The 20,641-nt window shown below is 39.1% G+C and overlaps 1 pseudogene; it reads right to left on the reverse strand.

Moving 5' to 3' along the window:
* The window catches only part of LOC138433123 (homeobox protein MSX-2 pseudogene), a 92,714-nt pseudogene extending 75,578 nt beyond the window's left edge, over window positions 1-17,136 (reverse strand).
* Between the last annotated feature and the right edge of the window lie 3,505 nt (window positions 17,137-20,641).

Genomic DNA, 20,641 nt, shown 5'->3' on the forward strand with positions numbered 1-20,641 from the left:
GAAAAGGTCAGTTTTCATCCCAATCCCAAAGAAAGGCAATGCCAAAGAATGCTCCAACTACCGCACAATTGCACTCATCTCACACGCTAGTAAAGTAATGCTCAAAATTCTCCAAGCCAGGCTTCAGCAATACATGAAATGTGAACTTCCTGATGTTCAAGCTGGTTTTAGGAAAGGCAGAGGAACCAGAGATCATATTGCCAACATCCAGTGGATCATGGAAAAAGGAAGAGAGTTCCAGAAAAACATCTATTTCTGCTTTATTGACTATGCCAAAGCCTTTGACTGTGTGGATCCAAATAAACTCTGGAAAATCCTGAAAGAGATGGGAATACCAGTCCACCTGACCTGCCTCTTGAGAAATCTGTATGCAGGTCAGGAAGCAACAGTTAGAACTGGACATGGAACAACAGACTGGTTCCAAATAGGAAAAGGAGTACATCAAGGCTGTATATTCTCACCCTGCTTATTTAACTTCTATGCAGAGTACATCATGAGAAACGCTGGACTGGAAGAAATACAAGCTGGAATCAAAACTGCCGGGAGAAATATCAATAACCTCAGATATGCAGATGACACCACCCTTATGGCAGAAAGTGAAGAGGAACTAAAAAGCCTCTTGATGAAAGTGAAAGAGGAGAGTGAAAAAGTTGGCTCAAAGCTCAACATTCAGAAAACGAAGATCATGGCATCTGTTCCCATCACTTCATGGGAAATAGATGGGGAAACAGTGGAAACAGTGTCAGACTTTATTTTTTGGGGTTCCAAAATCACTGCAGATGGTGACCGCAGTCATGAAATTAAAAGACGCTTACTCCCTGGAAGAAAAGTTATGAGTAACATAGATAGTATATTCAAAAGCAGAGACATTACTTTGCCGACTAAGATCTGTCTAGTAAAGGCTATGGTTTTTCCTGTGGTCATGTGTGGATGTGAGAGTTGGACTGTGAAGAAGGCTGATCGCCGAGGAATTGATGCTTTTGAACTTGTGGTGTTGGAGAAGACTCTTGAGCGCCCTTTGGACTGCAAGGAGATCCAACCAGTCCATTCTGAAGGAGATCATCCCTGGGATTTCTTTGGAAGGAATGATGCTAAAGCTGAAACTCCAGTACTTTGGCCACCTCATGCGAAGAGTTGACTCATTGGAAAAGACTCTGGTGCTGGGAGGGATTGGGGGCAGGAGGAGAAGGGGACGACAGAGGATGAGATGGCTGGAAGGCATCATTGACTCGATGGATGCAAGTCTGGGTGAATCTGGGAGTTGGTGATGGACAGGGAGGCCTGGCATGCTGCGATTCATGGGGTCGCAGAGTCAGCCACAACTGAGCAACTGAACTGAAGTGAACTGAACTGAATAGGTAACTGACTCCCCAATTGAAAAATACTAATGTGTGCTCCCTATTTTAAGGATATTATAGGAGCCCAGTTGAAACATACCGGAGATCAGTTTAGACATTGAACAGGTTTTCCTCAGTGACATGTACTGGAAAGTTTTTACTCCATTAAAAGACTGAGTAAGATTAGACCAGGTAATTAGGGGGGAAACTGATCTGTCACTTTTCCTTGAATGTCTACACTAGCGATTTTATTTTGACAAACTGGCCTCTGAAAGCTTTCTTTTCAAAACAAAAGAAAGAGAAACAACAGATCTCCAACCTCTAACTAATAGTCTGGCTTATGTACATACAGAACTTCAGTTCAGTTCAGTTCAGTCACTCAGTCGTGTCCGCTTCTTTGCAACCCCTTGAGTCGCAGCACACCAGGCCTCGCTGCCCATCACCAACTCCCAGAGTTCACTCAAACTCAGGTCCATCAAGTCCATGATGCCATCCAGCTATCTCATCCTCTGTCGTCCCCTTCTCCTCCTGCCACCAATCCCTTGCAGCATCATAGTCTTTCCCAATGAGTCAACTCTTCGCATGAGGTGGCCAAAGTACTGGAGTTTCAGGTTTAGCATCATTCTGTCCAAAGAAATCCCAGGGCTGATCTCCTTCAGAATGGAATGGTTGGACCTCCCTGCAGTGCAAGGAATTCTCAAGAGTCTTCTCCAACACCACAGTTCAAAAGCATCAATTCTTCGGTGCTCAGCCTTCTTCACATTCTAACTCTCACATCCATACATGACCATTGGAAAAACCATAGCCTTGACTAGACGGATCTTAGTTGGCAAAGTAATGTCTCTGCTTTTGAATATGCTATCTAGGTTGGTCATAACTGTTCTTCCAAGGAGTAAGCGTCTTTTAAATTCATGACTGCAGTCAGCATCTGCAGTGATTTTGGAGCCCCCAAAAATAAAGTCTGACACTGTTTCCACTGTTTCCCCATCTATTTCCCATGAAGTGATGGAACCAGATGCCATGATCTTTGTTTTCTGTATGTTGACCTTTAAGCCAACTTTTTCACTTTCCTCTTTCACTTTCATCAAAAGGCTTTTTAGTTCCTCTTCACTTTCTGCCATAAGTGTGGTGTTATCTGTATATCTGAGGTTATTGATATTTCTCCCAGCAATCTTGTTCCAGCTTATGCTTCTTCCAGTCCAGCGTTTCTCATGATGTACTCTGCATATAAGTTAAATAAGCAGAGTGACAATATATAGCCTTGATATACTCCTTTTTCTATTTTGAACATAGTTGATAAATAATGCTGCATCAGTTTTGTTGTCATGATTCAGTCACTAATTTGTGTCCAACTCTTTGAAATCACCATGGACTGTAATACACCAGGCTCTCTTGTCCTTCACTATCCCTGGAACTTGCTCAGATTCATGTCCATTGAGTCAGTGATGCTATCTAACCATCTCATCCTCTGCCACTGCCTTCTTCTTTTGTCTTCAATCTTTCCCAGCATCAGGGTCTTTTCCAGTGAACCAGCTCTTTGCATCAGGTAGCCAAAGTATCAGAGCTTAGCTTCAATATCAGTCCTTCCAATGAATATTCAGAACTGATTTCATTTAGGATTGACTGGTTGGATCTCCTTGCAGTCCAAAGGACTCTTAAGAGTCTCCCCCAACACCACAGTTCAAAATCATCAGTTCTTTGGTGTTTAGCCTTCTTTATGGTCTAATTCTCACATCTCTATGACTTCTGAGAAAACCATAAGTTTTATTAGATGGACCTTTGTTGGCAAAGTGATGTCTCTGCTTTTCAATATGCTATCCAGGTTTGTCATAGCTTTCTTTCCAAGGTACACGTGTCTTTTGATTTCATAGCTGCTGTCACTGTAGGCAGTGATTTTGGAGGCCAAGAAAATAAAATCTGTCACTGCCAGGCCTCCATATCCTTAGGTACCTGGGAGTATGTTAATCAATGTAATTGGAATGTAGAAAAAGAAATACAGTTTATTATGTTAGCAATACTAGACTTTTTGAGTTAATGAATTTTCTCTTTTGTTGTGGATCACTGTACTCCTCTTTCTTTGGTATAAATCCTTGTGTCCTTGCTATGTAAAACTGTAACTTTATCATTGTCTTAAGAATAAGTAGATCTTAAGGGGAAACAAGTTTTCTGATTGATTAGCCTTTATCAATAGAAAGAAAGGCGAAGCCATAAAATGTTAATTGGTCTCCAGACCAGAAGATATTGTGAACAAATGTAAGACCCTTGTAAGAACAAAGATATGCTGATAAGGGTCGGAGCAGCTGACCCTGCGTGACTCTGTTTCTTACATTTATTTCTATGTATAACTAAAAGCATAAAAGTGGACCTGGAAAATAAAGAAATGGGACCAGTTCCTGGAAAGACTGGTTTCCCCTGTGTGGTCTTTTCTCATTCTCTTCTTTTCTGGCTGAATTCCCATCTGGAGCGTGGAGGCTCGCCATGTATACTTACTTGCCCTGGCTTCTAAGACCCACGTGAGAGGGAGCCCAAGGCAGGGTACCCTCTGCTATTCAAGCGGGCACCATGGCCTAAGTAGATGGTGCAAACTCCTTGTCTTGGAGTTTTATTGGTTTTCCACGTAAACCAAGTTATTCAGCCTCTTTTTCTCCACTTATTTTCCTACTACACTATTTCTTTCTACTCTCCCTCCATATCTTTAAGCAATTAATTCCTCAGACGCTGACTCCGTCCCCACTTTGAATTCCCTGGATCCACCGGGGCTGGACCCCAGCAGTAGTTCTTGCTTGTTATCATTTTCAAATACAGCAGTGTATACTTGTCAATCCCAAATGCCCCATCTATCCTGGTGCCCCCACTCTAAACACTGATAGACATAAGTTTGTTCTTCAAGCCTGTGAGTCTGTTTCTGTTTTGTAAATATGTTTATTTGTGTTATTTTTATTAGATTATGCAATGGCACCCCACTCCAGTACTCTTGCCTGGAAAATCTCATGGATGGAAGAACCTGGTGGGCTGCAGTCCATGGGGTTGCTAAGAGTCAGACACAACTGAGCGACTTCATTTTCACTTTTCACTTTTCACTTTCATGCATTGGAGAAGGCAATAGCAACTCACTCCAGTGTTCTTGCCTGGAGAATCCCAGGGATGGGAGACCCTGGTGGGCTGCCATCTATGGGGTTGCACAGAGTCGAACATGACTGAAGTGACTTAGCAGCAGCATATAGTTATATGATATGATATTTGTCTTTCTCTATCTCAGTATGATAATCTATAGGTCCATCCATGTTTCTGTAAATGGCATTATTTTATTGTTTTTAATGGCTGAGAGGTTTTCTATTGTATATGTACCACATCTTTATCCATTCATCTACTGATAGATATTTAGGTTGCTTCTATGTCTTGGCTTTTGGAAACAGTGCTGTAACAAACATTTGGGTGTGTGCATCCTTTCGAAACAAGGTTTTCTCTAAATATATGTCCAGGACAGGCATTGCTAAATAACACAGTAGCTCTTGGAAATGGAGATGGCAACCCACCACAGTATTCTTGCCTGGGAAATCCTATAGACAGAGGAGCTTGGCAAACTACAGTCCATGGGGTTACAAAGAGTCAGATGTGATTTAGCAACTAAATGAAGGTAGCCCTATATTTAGTTTCTTAAGGGATACCCAAACTGTTTTCTATAGTGGCTGTACCAATTTACATTTCAACCAGAAGATTTCTCTACACACTCTTCAGCATTCATTGTTTGTAGATTTTTTGGATGATGACCGTTCTGGTGTGAGATGTTAGATCATTGTAGTTTTGGTTTGCATTTCTCTAATAATTAATGATGTTGAGAATCTTTTCATGTGCTTCCTGGCCATCTATATATCTTTGGGGAAATGTCTTTTTAGGCCTGTCTCTTATTTGATTGGATTTTTTGTTTGTTTGGTTGTTTTTGATAATGAGACACATGAGCTTCTTGTAAATTTTAGAGACAAATCCTTTATCAGTTTTATCATTTGCAAATGTTTTCTCCCATTTTGTAGGTTCTCTTTTCATTTTGTTAATTGTTTCCTTTGCTGTGTGAAAGTTTTTGAATTTAATTAGGTTTCTTTAAAAGATTTTGTTTTTATTTTTGTTGCTCTAGGAGACAACAATATATTTTCTTATATATTTCTACTGTTTATGTAAAAAAATGTTCTGCTCACATTTTTCTCTAAGAGTTTATAGTATCTGATCCTACATTTAGCTCTTTAATCAATTTTGAGTTTATTTTTGTGTATGGTGTTCAAGACTGTTCTAATTTCATTTTCTTTAACATGCAGTTGTCCAGTTTTCACAGTTCCATTTATTGAAGAGACTGTTTTTCCTACATTGTATAGTCTTGGTTACTTTGTTGTAGATTAATTGGCCATAGGTGGGTAGATTTATTTCTGGACTTTCTATCATCTTCCATTCATCTGTATTTCTGTTTTTGTGCAAGTATTATACTGTTTTGATGATGTTAGCTTTGAACTGTAGTCTGAAGTCAGTAATTTCTCTTTCATTTATTTGTGCTTTGATCTTTATGATACCTATACATCTACTAACTTCAGGTTTGGATTTCTATTCTTTCTCTTGTTGCTTTAAGTGTAAGCTTAAGTTGTTTATTTGCAATTATTTTGTTTCCTGAGGTAAGATTTTATTGGTACAAATTTCCCTGATAGAAATGTTTTTGCACCATTGCAAACATAGCTTTTGGATCATTATGCTTTTGTTTTCATTTATCTCTAAACATTTTTTGACTTCCTCTTTGGTTTATTCAGTGGTTCATTGGTTGATTAGAAGCATGTTGTATAGCCTCCACAAGGTTTTGTTTTGTTTTTTTTTTTGGCATTTTTTCCCTTGCAGTTGATTTCTAATCTCTTAGCTTTGTGGTCAGAAAAGATGCTTGACAGGGCACCCAAAGCCAGTGCTCTAAGACAACCCAGAGGGATAGGGTGGGGAGGGAGGTGGGTTCAGGGTGAGGGGGGACACATGCATACCTGTGACAGATTCATGTTGATATATGCAAAAACCATCACAAAATTATAAAGTAATTATCCTCCAATTAAAATAAATTAATTAATTAAAAAAGAGAACATGCTTGATCTGATTTCACTTTTTAAAAATTTACTGAGGCCTACGTTGTGTTCCAGCATGTGATCAATGCTAGAGAATGTTCCATGTGTGCTTGAGAAGAATGTATATTCTGAGGATTTCAGATGGAATGCTCTACAAATATTAATTAAATCCATCTGATCTAATGCACCATTTAAAGTCTGTGTTTCCTATTAATATTCCATCTGTATGATCTGTTTGTTGATGAAAGTGGGTTGTTAAAGTTACCCACTATTACTGTGCTACTGTCTCTTCATTTGTCACTATTATTATTTGCCTTATATATTGAGGTGCTTATATGTTGGCTGTATAGACATTTATAATTGATATATATTCTTGGATTGACCCTCTGATCATCATGTGTCATCCTTCTACTCTTTTAAAAGTATTTCAAAGTTTATTCTGTTTGATTTAAATATTTCTACTCCAACTTTCTTTTGGTTTCTATTTGCATGGAATAACATTTTCCATCCTCTCACTTACCCTGTGGTTGCGTCCCTCTATCTGAAGTGGGTCTCTTATAGACAGCATGCATACAGGTCTTTTTTTATATCCATTCAGCCAATCTACCTCTTTTTCGCTGGAGCATTTAATTCATTTACATTTAAGGTAATCATTGACATATATATATATATATATATATATATATATATATATATGTATGTATGTATGTATGAACCAATTGCCATTTTGTTGTTTTGGGTTTGTTTTTGTAGCTTTTTTACCTTTCTTCCTCGTTTGTGATTTGATGACTAACTAGCATTATATTTTGATTCCTTTTTCTTTTTCTGTGTGCATCTATTGTAGATTTTTGTTTTGCAGTTATCATGAGGTTTTGATGTAGCAGTCTTTTATGTAGGTTCTTTTATGTGGCTGGTCTTAATTTCTAATGCATTTTCAATATCGTGCATTTGTGCTCTCCTCTTCTCAAAATTGCTGGTTTTGAGATCATATTTGTGTGTAGACCATTTCCTACATTCACTTTATGGTTTCTTTCTTTTTTTTTTTTTATGGTTTCTTTAGTGGTGAGCTTTTTCATTTGTAACTTTCTTGTTTCTAGTGGTGGTCTTTTCAGCTTGGAGAAATTGCTTTAGCATTTGTTGCAAAACTGGTCTCATGGTTCTGGATTTTCTTAACTTTTGCTTGCCTATAATTCATTTGATTTCTCCAATGAATGTGAATGAGAACCTTACTGGGTAGAAAATATTTCATTGTATTGAAGGTAGGTCATTCTCTTTCATCACTTTATATATATTGTGCCACTCCCTTCTGGCCTGCAGAATTTCTGCTGAGAAATCAGCTGATAATCTTATGGGAGCTCCCTTGTAACTTAGTTGTTACTTTTTCCTTGTTACTTTTAATAATTCTTAAACTTATTTTTTTATTAGTTTGACTGATATATTCCTCCTTGGGTTTATCCTGTCAGGGACTCTGAACTTCTTGCACTTGGGTGACTGTTTCTTTCCAATGTTAGGAGATTTTTAATTTATTACCTCTTCAAATATTTCTCAGGTCCTTTCTATCTCTCCTCTTTTTCTGGTACCCTTGTATGTGAATATTGGTGCATTTAATGATGTCTTAGAGGTCTAATAGACTATCTTCATTTCTTTACATTCTTTTTTTCTTTATTCTATTCTTTGGGAGTGATTTCTAGCATTCTTTCCTTCAGGTCTCTTATCCATTCTTCTGCCTCAATTACTTTGCTTTTAATTCCTTCTATTGTATTTTTAATTTCAGTGTATTTTTCATCTCTGTTAGTTTCTTACTTATTTCTTCTAGGTCTTTATTAAATATTTCTTATATTTTTTTCAGTCTTTGCCTCCATTCTTTTTCTGAGATCTTGAATCATCTTTACTATCATCACTCTGAATTCTCTTTCCTATAAATTGTCTATCTCCACTTCACTTCCCTGGAGAAGGAAATGGCAACCCATTCCTGTATTCTTGCCTGGAGAATCCCATGGACAAAGAAGTCTGGGAAGCTACAGTCCATGGGGTCACAAAGAGTTGGACATAACTGAGTGACTGAACTGCCATTTCAATTAGTCACTCTTCTGATATTTCATTTTGTTCCTTCATCTGAAATATGTACCTCTGCTGTCTCATATTATCTAATTTTCTGTGATTTTGAATCCTATTCTGCAGGCTGCAAGATTGCAGTTTTTCTTGCATCTACTCTCTGTCCTCTGGTAGATAAGACTGTATAAGAGGCTTGTACAGGTTTCCTGTTGGCAGGTTCTTGCTGGAGGCAGAAACCTGCTGGCAGGTTCATGGCTGAAGCTGTTCCCCCCCTCCCCCCACTGGAGGGTCAAGTCATGCTCAGGAAGACTTCAAGTAGCCTGTTTGCTGATGGGCACTATGTTCCCACTCTGTTTGTTGTTTGGCCTCAGGCATCCCAGTATTGTAGCCTACAGCTGTTAAATGGGACTGGGTCTTGAGGAGGCAATGTTGGCCTCTGGGAAGTCTCACGCAAATTAGTATTCACCAAAAATACCACTGCCAGTGTCTGTCCCTGCTGTGCATCACAATCACCTCCATCCTCCACAGGAGATCCTCTTTTACCAACAGATAAGTGTGGCCCAGTCTTTTATGCGGTCACTAGTTTTTTTCCCTGAGTCCTGATGCTCACTGGACCATGCATGTGCCCTCCTTGAGTGGAATTTCTATTTTTTCTATTCTTGTGGAATTCCTGTGATTGAACCCTGCTGGGTTTCAAAGCAAGATTCTCTAGGAACTCCTTCTTCCATTACCAGGCCCTCAAGCAGGGAAAACTGATGTGGGACTCAGGACTTTCACTCTGGTTAGAGAACTTTTGTAATATAATCATATTCCAGTTTATGGGTCCCCAACCTGGTGGTATAGGGTTTGAGTTTGTTGTGATTGGGTCCTTCCTACTGTTACACTGTGGCCTCTTCTTTGCCTTTGTATATAAGATATCTTTTTTGGTATGTTCTAGCATTTTTTTTGTCAATAATTTTTCAGTAGTTGCAATTTTGGTGTTTTTGTAAGAAGGGGTTAACTCAAATCTTTCTGACCTGAAATTCTGTTGACCAATCTCCTGAATCACTCTTAATATATATCTCATTTGTAGATAGATTATGGGTAATTTAAATTGGAGAAAATTGGTAAAATTTTAGAGAATTTTCATTATAAACAACTATTTCAGTGCTGCCTATAAAAATAAAATTAAAAGATAAAAAAATATCTAATGGCTAACATAAGAATTTCCTTAATTTAAATCAAATAAGAAAAACTGATTTGGAAAGCACTGTCATGTTCTTGGTGTTAGGGAAATTAAATGGAGATAGTCTTGTTCTGTCTACAGAAGTAGAGGAACAGAATTCTGATTGATTTATGGCACTGCCTGGACTACACGCCTGCCTGTAAGCACACCAGTTGTTACCAGGAAGTCTATAGCTCTTTAGATAAGAAAGGGAACCTTGGAATTTCTTAAGCCCCTGGGAACCTGGCCAGTCCCCAGAGTTTAGGACCTCTAGGGCTCACCAAATGAAACAAACAGCATTGTAAAAATTAAAGAAAAAACAGTTGTATTTTTTGCATGAAAACAGTTGAAAATATCCATCTGTGGCCTGGGATTATAAGTGGGAACCCTCCAAATCTGCAATTTGAAGTCTCACCAGTACAATGGACACAATGCCCAAGACCTTTTCCCAACTGGGACTCCAGATTGCTCTTATATGGGACTTCCTAGTGCTGTTCAAATCTGGATGTAGGTGTCAGCCCAGTTTTGTGATGTATAGGCTTTAGTTCTCTCTACTGTTTCTATTTATTTTCTTTTCATGACTGTATATTGAAATTAAGTTAAATAGTCTTCTATTAAAATTGAAGCTGTTTATGTGTGCATAACAAGTGGTTTATTTGATCACTGAATACTTTAAATCTAAAACAAGAATAAAACTTTTGGCAAAGCATTCAACTTCCCTGAAATGGCTCTTATCAGTTCAGTTCAGTTCAGTTCAGTCTCTCAGTCATGTCCTACTCTTTGTGACCCCATGAATCACAGCATGCCAGGCCTCCCTGTCCATCACCAACTCCTGGAGCTCACTCAGACTCACATCCATCGAGTCAGTGATGCCATCCAGCCATCTCATCCTCTGTCGTCCCCTTCTCCTACTGCCCCCAATCCCTCCCAGCATCAGTCTTTTCCAATGAGTCAACTCTTCACATGCGGTGGCCAAAGTACTGGAGTTTTAGCTTTAGCATCATTCCTTCCAAGGAAATCCCAAGGCTGATCTCCTTCAGAATGGACTGGTTGGATCTCCTTGCAGTCCAAGGGATTCTCAAGAGTCTTCTCCAACACCACAGTTCAAAAGCATCAATTCTTCGGCACTCAGTCTTCTTCACAGTCCAACTCTCACATCCGTACATGACCACAGGAAAAACCATAGCCTTGACTAGACGGATCTTAGTTGGCAAAGTAATTTCTCTGCTTTTGAATATGCTATCTAGGTTGGTCATAACTTTTCTTCCAAGGAGTAAGCATCTTTTAATTTCATGGCTGTAGTCACCATCTGCAGTGATTTTGGAACCCAAAAAAATGAAGTCTGACACTGTTTCCACTGTTTACCCATCTATTTCCCATGAAGTGATGGGACTGGATGCCATGATCTTAGTTTTCTCTTATAGATGCTACCGAAAACATTAGAATAATTAATGTTGATCAGGTTGATTAACAGAAACAAACAAACAAACAAACAAAAAAACTGTAGGGAAAGTCTAGAGACATTTTCCCCAACAAACAAGAACTCTTAGAGAGACTTATCCAAAATGAATAAAGAATCTTAGATGGTTATTTAAAATGTGATAAATAAAACAAACACTTAAGAGATTAAAGCACAAGGTTTTGATATTACAGTACTAAAATTGCAATGGTCCAAAAGGGACCCCCTACTGGTCCCCAACATTAAAGGCCAAACAGGTCAGCTCAAGCCATTCATAGCTTAAATATATATGTATACTTATATATTTTATATTTATATATTTTATATATTCACATATTATATATATTAAATATTTATATAATATATATTATATACATATTTATTATAAATATGTATATATATTTAAAGGGTAAAGAGAAAAAAAAATTGCACTGAGATACCTGACCATCAAGTATTTGAGGCAACAATCAGGCCAAGTAATCAAAACTGGTAACTCAACTTGAGTTCCTTGGCTCAAGCCCTCTGTGGGGATCCCAGAGCTTTTTATATAAAAATAGATAAAATGGAAATAAAAAGAAAGAAAAGCTTCCAAGATTTCTCCTGTGATGTGAAAAATTGTTCACTGGGTCCTAAAGAAAACTAAAGTTTATAGTATAAAAGTTGACAGAATTGAGATTTTATATGTATGAAAGAAAAGTGAAGTCGCTCAGTCATGTCCAACTCTTTGTGACTCCATGGGCTGTAGCCTACCAAGCTCCTCTGTCCATGAAATTTTCCAGGCAAGATTACTGGAGTGGGTTGACATATCCTTCTCTAAGGGACCTTCTCGATCCAGGGATTAAACCCAGGTGTTCTGTATTGTATATAAATATAATATATATATATATACACACACACATACATATATATATATACAAATCAGTTCAGTTCAGTTCAATCTCCCAGTCGTCTCCTACTCTTTGTGACCCCATGAATCACAGCACATCAGGCCTCCCTGTCCATCACCATCTCCTGGAGTTCACTCAAACTCATGTCCATCGAGTTGGTGATGCCATCCAGCCATCTCACCCTCTGTCATCCCCTTTTCCTCCTGCCCCCAAATCCTTCCCAGCATCAGAGTCTTTTCCAATGAGTCAACTCTTTGCATGAGGTGACCAAAGTACTGGAGTTTCAGCTATAGCATCATTCCTTCCAAAGAATACCCAGGGCTGATCTCTTTCAGAATGGACTGGTTGGATCTCCTTGCAGTCCAAGACTCTCAAGAATCTTGTCCAACAGTTCAAAAGTATCTATTCTTTGGCCCTCAGCTTTCTTTACAATCCAACTCACAACCATACATGACCACTGGAAAACACAAAGCCTTGACTAGACGGACCTTTGTTGGCAAAGTAATGTCTCTGCTTTTCAATATGCTCCCTCAGAAAGTGTTAATTAAACATACTAGAAAAAACCTAATAAGTCCCTTGGGCCTTAAAGTAAAACTGAAAACTAATATTTGGTGTTTAACTTGTACACCCAGAAAGAGGACTTTTGTTAAATGTCTTATGCAAGCTTTAAGAGATATGATAAATTAAACCTTAAAGTCTAGAATATATTAATAGAACTCTTAAATTTCAGCTTAGTTAAAAATCTTCTCACTGATACAGAATTTATAACTGGGCAGATCTTTCCTTTAATATTGTTTAGAGGACAGACCCTTTCTTTGAAGAGTTAAAAGCAACTGCTTTTGCCTTGCAAATCTCTACAAATCAGAAAAGTACAGGCCACAGGGACCTGAAACTGAGCCTAATTAGTTCAATCAGGTAGAACATGAAACCAAAGGAAAAGGAAACATGAAATAAAATGACAGTTTAAACTCAGATTGCTAGAAAGCCTCCCTCAGCTGAAAATCTAATTCATATCCTTCTTAGAATTTTACCAAGGTCAAGTATAATAGTCTTTTCCACAAATAGTAAAGCCTTAGTCATCTAAGCAAGCAAATTTAATTTATCTCAACTGTTTAAATCAACAATACAAACCAGCAAGTTTATATTGTAACACTTGATTCATAACTAAGTTTTTTTTTTTTTCTTTAAGTTAAGCTATGGGGTCGCAAAGAGTTGGACACAACTGAGCAACTGAACTGAACTGATAAGATCCCTAGTATACATTACACATATGAGATGCCTCTCTGAAAAATATTGCCAAAATTATTTAAGAGCTCTATTTAATTGACTTAAAAGTGAGTACTTCCAAACTAAATATTTATAAATATGAAAAACCTAGCCAAAATGGCTTTCAGGTTCATATGAACTGGGAAATATTCAATATTAAGTTAATACTGGGTATTAAGATAAGATTAAGTTTGTTAATCTAATTAATATAGACATGTCTGGAAGAGACATCAACATTAAGTATAATTAAGTATAATATTTTATTGCACCTAGGTTTAATAAAAGTCAAATAAGGTATTGCTACCTCATACAAAGAGTTGACTTATTGGAAAAGACTCTGATGCTGGGAGGGATTGGGGGCAGGAGGAGAAGGGGACGACAGAGGATGAGATGGCTGCATGGCATCATTGACTCGATGGACGTGAGTCTGAGTGAACTCCAGGAGTTGGTGATGGACAGGGAGGCCTGGCATGCTGTGCTTCATGGGGTCACAAAGAGTCAGACATGACTGAGAGACTGAACTGAACTGAACTAATGTTATATTAATAAATACTTCTGCAAAAAATAACCTGGTCTGGTAAAATTCTTATCAGTAAGTTAAGTACAAATGAGATGAAATTTTTGGAAATTTTTAGAATTCCAAAAAAATTATAAATAATATTTACAATCATTTATAATTATTAGAATAATTAGAATATTTCTACTTAATTAGAAATAATTAATTTCAAGTAATTATAATTAATATTTTAAACCATAATTAGAATAATATTTATATAATTTAATATTAATTTAGAATTCTAAAAAATAATTATTTTTAAAAGTTAACTTAAAATAATCTCTCCAGATACTTGGTAACTTGAAACTCTAGAGTTTTGCTAAAAGAAGTTAAAAGATAAATGTTTTTGAATAGTTAGGTCATTTCCATAGAAAATAAGATACTGGAACATTAATTGCTAAATAAGCTTACATTTTTCTACTTAAAATAGGGAAACTAAAGATGTTTGGGTTTATTAGATACATGTCTTGTACTACAGGAAGAAATAAATGTTTTGTATTTCATGGGGCTGTCTCATGGGATGTTCCAATCAGGAAATGATGCTATGAAAAACAGTTTACAATTACTTATTGCTTGTCTGTTTTTGCTGGAGATTAAGGTTTTTATAAGTTAAATTTGTAATATGTGTCTAAAGCTACTAGGAATAACAAAGGAACTTTTCCACATGCAAGGCAATTAGGATGAGCTATTTCAACAAAAGTATGTATGAGGAGTGAAAATATATTTTGTTAAGGAAAAATAATTTGTCCTAGAGCTGATTATTTTGAGTGTCCCTATTTTTAGGGACAAACTAATACAGATACAGAAAGTGATAGAAGACTGTGAAAAAGAAACCTTGAGAAAAGTTTTATGCATGATCAGGATTAGCTAAATTTATACTGAATTTAATCAAGTGAATGTATTTTGTGGTTAAAAGAAAGTTGAGGCTTCCAGTTCAAGAATGGAGGAATAGAAGGATGTTTGCTCATCTCCTCTTGCAAGAACACCAAATTTTCAATTAGCAACTTTGAACAACCATTGACAAGAGGACACTGAAACCCACCAAAAAAAGATACCCTATGTTGAAAGACGAAGAAGCCACAGCGAGATGGTAGGAGGGGTACAATTACAATCAAATCAAATCCCATACCCGTTGGGTGGGTGGCCCACAGACTGGAGAATGATAATGCCAAAGAAGTTTTTACACTACTGTGAAGGTTCTGAACTCCACATCAGGCTTCCCAGCCTGGGGATCCTACAAAGGGACGGGAATCCCCAAGGAATGGCCTTGAGGGCCAGCAGGATGACTGAGGGAAACAGAGACTCCAGTCTTGGAGGGCAAAAATACAATTTTGAGCACACCAGGACCCAGAGGAGAGGAGCAGTGACCCAACAGGAGACTGAACCAAAAGTACCTATTAATATTGGAGGGCCTCCTGTGGAGGCATGGGTCAGCAGGGGCTCACCACAGGCATGGGTGTACTGGAAGGTCCCCCTTGGCATAAATCCTCTTGGAGTTCACCATTAATCCTACCATAGAGCCCACAGACCCCAGGGCTGGGTCACCTCAAGCTAATCAACTAGGGAGGGATTGCAACCCCACCCATCACAGATAATTGAATTAAAGCTTTACTGAGCTAGTCCCTGTTGTTTCCCTCTATTTCTTTGCATTGATCACTGAAGAAGTCTTTCTTATCTCTTCTTGCTATTCTTTGGAACTCTGCATTCAGATGCTTATATCTTTCCTTTTCTCCTTTGCTTTTCTCCTGTCTTCTTTTCACAGCTATTTGTAAGGCCTCCCCAGACAGCCATTTTGCTTTTTTTCATTTCTTTTCCATGGGGATAGTCTTGATCCCTGTCTCCTGTACAATGTCACGAACCTCAGTCCATAGTTCATCAGGCACTCTATCTATCAGAGCTAGGCCCTTAAATCTATTTCTCACTTCCACTGTATACTCATAAGGGATTTGATTGAGGTCATACCTGAATGGTCTAGCGGTTTTCCCTACTTTCTTCAATTTAAGTCTGAATTTGGCAATAAGGAGTTCATGATCTGAGCCACAGTCAGGTCCTGGTCTTGTTTTTGTTGACTGTATAGAGCTTCTTCATCATTGGCTGCAAAGAATATAATCAATCTGATTTCAGTGTTGACCATCTGGTGATGCCCATGTGTAGAGTCTTCTCTTGTGTTGTTGGAAGAGGGTGTTTCCTATGACCAGTGCATTTTCTTGGCAAAACTCTATTAGTCTTTGCCCTGCTTCATTCCGCATTCCAAGGCCAAATTTGCCTGTTACTCCAGGTGTTTCTTGACTTCCTACTTTTGCATTCCAGTCCCCTATAATGAAAAGGACATCTTTTTGGGGTGTTAGTTCTAAAATATCTTGTAGGTCTTCATAAAACCATTCAACCAGTTTCTTCAGCGTTACTGGTTGGGGCATAGACTTGGATAACTGTCATATTGAATGGTTTGCCCTGGAGATGAATAGAGATCATTCTGTCGTTTTTGAGATTGCATCCAAGTACTGCATTTTGGACTCTTTTGTTGACCATGATGGCTACTCCATTTCTCCTGAGGGATTCCTGCCCCCAGTAGTAGATGTAATGGTCATCTGAGTTAAATTCACCCGTTTCAGTCCATTTTAGTTTACTGATACCTAGAATGTCAACATTCACCCTTGCCATCTCTTGTTTGACCACTTCCAATTTGCCTTGATTCATGGACCTGACATTCCAGGTTCCTATGCAATGTTGCTCTTTACAGCATGGGATCTTGCTTCTATCACCAGTCACATCCACAACTGGGTATTGTTTTTGCTTTGGTTCCATCCCCCATTCTTTCTGGAGTTATTTCTCCACTGATCTCCAGTAGCATATTGGGCACCTAATGACCTGGAGAGTTCCTCTTTTGGTATCCTATCATTTTGCCTTTTCCTACTGTTCATGGGGTTCTTAAGGCAAGAATACTGAAGTGGCTTGCCATTCCTTTCTCCAGTGGACCACATTCTGTCAGGCCTCTCCACCATGACCCACCCATCTTGGGTTGCCCTGCAGGCATGGCTTAGTTTCATTGAGTTAGACAAGGCTGTGGTTCTAGTGTGATTAGATTGACTAGTTTTCTGTGAGTATGGTTTCAGTGTGTCTACCCTCTGATGCCCTCTTGCATCTTACCCAAGTAGCATCTTACTTGGGTTTCTCTTACCTTGGCATGGGGTATCTCTTCACAGCTGCTCCAGCAAAGCACAGCTGCTGTTCCTTACCTTGGACAAGGGGTATCGCCTTACTGCCACCGTTCATGACCTTCAACATGGTATAGCTCCTCTAGGCCCTTCTGTGCCTGCGCAGCCACCACTCCTCGGGTTGCTCCTCCTAGCCGCTGGCCCTGGCCTCGGGCATGGGTAGCTGCTCCCAGCTGCTGCCCCTGGCCTCGGGCTCGGGGTGGCTCCTCAAGGTCACCACCACTGGCCTCGGGCACGAGGTGGCTTCTCCTGGCTGCCCCTGATTTCGGACACGGGGTGTCTCCTCCCAGCTGCCACTGGCCTTGGACGCAGGTTAGCTCCTCCTGGCTGCCGCCCTGACCTCAGACACGGGGTGTCTCTTCCCGGCCGCTTCTACCTCGGACGCGGTGTAGCTACTCTCAGCTGCTGCCCCTGACCTCGGACAAGGAGTATCTCCTCCCGGCCGCCGCCCCTGACTTCAGACGTGGGGTAGCTCCTCTCTGCCGTTCCTGAGCTGTCACAGCCTGGCACTCTAGGCCACTGCCTCTGACCTCGGACATGGGGTAGCTCCTCTCCGCCGGGCTTAGTGGGAAAGACTAGTGATCTCTTCAAAAAATTAGAGATACCAAGGGAACATTTCATGCAAAGATAGGCTCAATAAAGGACAGAAATGGTCTGGACCTAACAGAAGCATAAGATATTAAGAAGAGCTGGCAAGAATACACGGAAGAATGGTACAAAAAAGATCTTCACGACCCAGATAATCATGATGATGTGATCACTCATCTAGAGCCAGACATCTTGGAATGTGAAGTCAAGTGGGCCTTAGGAAGCATCACTATGAACAAAGCTAGTGGAGGTGATGAAATTCCAGTTGAGCTATTTCAAATCCTGAAAGATGATGCTGTGAAAGTGCTGCACTCAATATGCCAGCAAATTTAGAAAACTCAGCAGTGGCTACAGGACTGGAAAAAGGTCAGTTTTCATCCCAATCCCAAAGAAAGGCAATGACAAAGAATGCTCCAACTACCGCACAATTGCACTCATCTCACATGCTAGTAAAGTTATGCTGAAAATTCTCCAAGCCAGACTTCAGCAATACGTGAACCGTGAACTCCCTGATGTTCAAGCTGGTTTTAGAAAAGGCAGAGGAACCAAAGATCAAATTGCCAACATCTACTGGATCATGAAAAAAGGAAGAGAGTTCCAGAAAAACATCTCTTTCTGCTTTATTGACTATGCCAAAGCCTTTGACTGTGTGGATCACAATAAACTGTGGAAAATTCTGAAAGAGATGGGATTACCAGACCACCTGACCTGCCTCTTCAGAAATCTGTATGCAGGTTAGGAAGAAACAGTTAGAACTGGACATGGAACAACAGACTGGTTCCAAATAGGAAAAGGAGTACGTCAAGGCTGTATATTGTCACCCTGCTTATTTAACTTCTATGCAGAGTACATCATGAGAAACGCTGGACTGGAAGAAACACAAGCTGGAATCAAGATTGCTGGGAGAAATATCAAAAACCTCAGATATGCAGATGACACCACCCTTATGGCAGAAAGTGAAGAGGAGCTAAAAAACCTCTTGATGAAAGTGAAAGAGGAGAGCAAAAAAGTTGGCTTAAAGCTCAACATTCAGAAAACGAAAATCATGGCATCTGGTCCCATCACTCCATGGGAAATAGATGGGGAAACAGTGGAAACAGTGTCAGACTTTATTTTTGGGGACTCCAAAATCACCGCAGATGGTGATTGCAGCCATGAAATTAAAAGATGCTTACTCCTTGGAAGAAAAGTTATGAGCAACCTAGATAGTATATTAAAAAGCAGAGACATTACTTTGTCTACTAAGATCAGTCTAGTCAAGGCTATGGTTTTTCCTGTAGTCATGTATGGATGTGAGAGTTGGACTGTGAAGAAGGCTGAGCACTGAAGAATTGATGCGTTTGAACTGTGGTGTTGGAGAAGACTCTTGAAATTCCCTTGGACTGCAAGGAGATCCAACCAGTCAATTCTGAACAGATCAGCCCTGGGATTTCTTTGGACGGAATGATGCTAAAGCTGAAGCTCCAGTACTTTGGCCACCTCATGCAAAGAGTTGCCTCCTTGGAAAAGACTGATGCTGGGAGGGATTGGGGGCAGGAGGAGAAGGGGACAACAGAGTATGAGATGGCTGGATGGCATCATGGACTAGATGGACATGAGTTTGAGTGAACTCCGGGAGATGGTGATGGACAGGGAGGCCTGGCGTGCTGCAATTCATGGGGTCACAAAGAGTCAGACACAACTGAGCGACTGAACTGAACTGAACTGAGCTAGTCCCTAGTATCAAGAATCTTACACAAGCTTCTTAGTTTCATCCATCAGAGTGCAGACAGAAGCAAGAATAAGCAGTCTGACAATGGCTAAAACAGAAAACTATGTTACAGAAAGTTAAGCACTGTGTAAAAGCAAAAATTGTGTCCCAGATAAAGGGACAAGATAAAATCCCAGAAAAACAACTAAATGAATTAGAGATAGCAAATCTTCCACAAAAAGAATTCAGAATAATGATAGTGAAGATGACCCAGGATCTCTGGAAAGAATGTAGGCAAAGATTGAGAAGATTCAAGAAATGATTACTAAAGATCTACAAGAACTAAAGAACAAACAAGCAGAGATGAATAACACACTAAAAGGAATCAATAGCAGAATCATTGAGGCAGAAGAACGGATAAATGACCTGGAGAACAGAATATTGGAAATCATTGCCACAGAATAGAATACAGAAAAAAGAATGTAAAAAATGAAGACAGCTTAAGAGACCTCTGGGACAACATTAAACACATAAGCACTCACATTATAGTCCCAGAAGAAGAAAGGAGAGAGACAGGACGTGAGAAAATATTTGAAATGATAATAGCTTGGGACACAATGGGAAACAGGAAGTTCAGGAAATTTGCCTGGATATGGGAAAGGAAATAGTTAACCAAGTCCAGGAAGCATGGAGAATGCTAGGAAGATATTTAAATCAGCTGATAAATCAAAGGAGGAACACACTGAGACATATAATAATCAAACTCACAAAAATTAAAGACAGAGATAAAATATTAAGAGCAACAAATAACATACAAAAGAACTCCTATCAGACTATCAGCTTATTTCTCAACAGAAACTATACAAACCAGAAGGGAATGGCATGATATATTTAAAGTGATGAAAGAGAAGAACCTACAGCCAAGAATACTCTACCCAGCAAGACTCTCCTTCAGATCTAATAGAGAATCAAAAGCTTTCCAAACAAGCAAAAGTTAAGAGAATGCAGCATCACCAAACCAGCTTTACAACGAAGGCTAAAGGAAATTCTCTAAGCAGGAAACATGAGAAAAGGAAAAGACCTACAGAAAATAAACCCAAAACAACTAAAAAAATGGTAATAGGAGCATACATATTGATAATTACCTTATATGTAAATGGATTAAATGCACCAGCCAAAATACATAGATTAGCTGGGTTGATGAAAACATGTGCTTGTATGTTCTCCCACTTACCACGTCACTCTGCCTGACACCCCAAATTGTATGTAATTATTTTATATTGTTAAGATACTCATG

This window comes from Ovis canadensis, chromosome 2, assembly GCF_042477335.2.
Source record: "Ovis canadensis isolate MfBH-ARS-UI-01 breed Bighorn chromosome 2, ARS-UI_OviCan_v2, whole genome shotgun sequence".
NCBI lineage: Eukaryota > Metazoa > Chordata > Mammalia > Artiodactyla > Bovidae > Ovis > Ovis canadensis.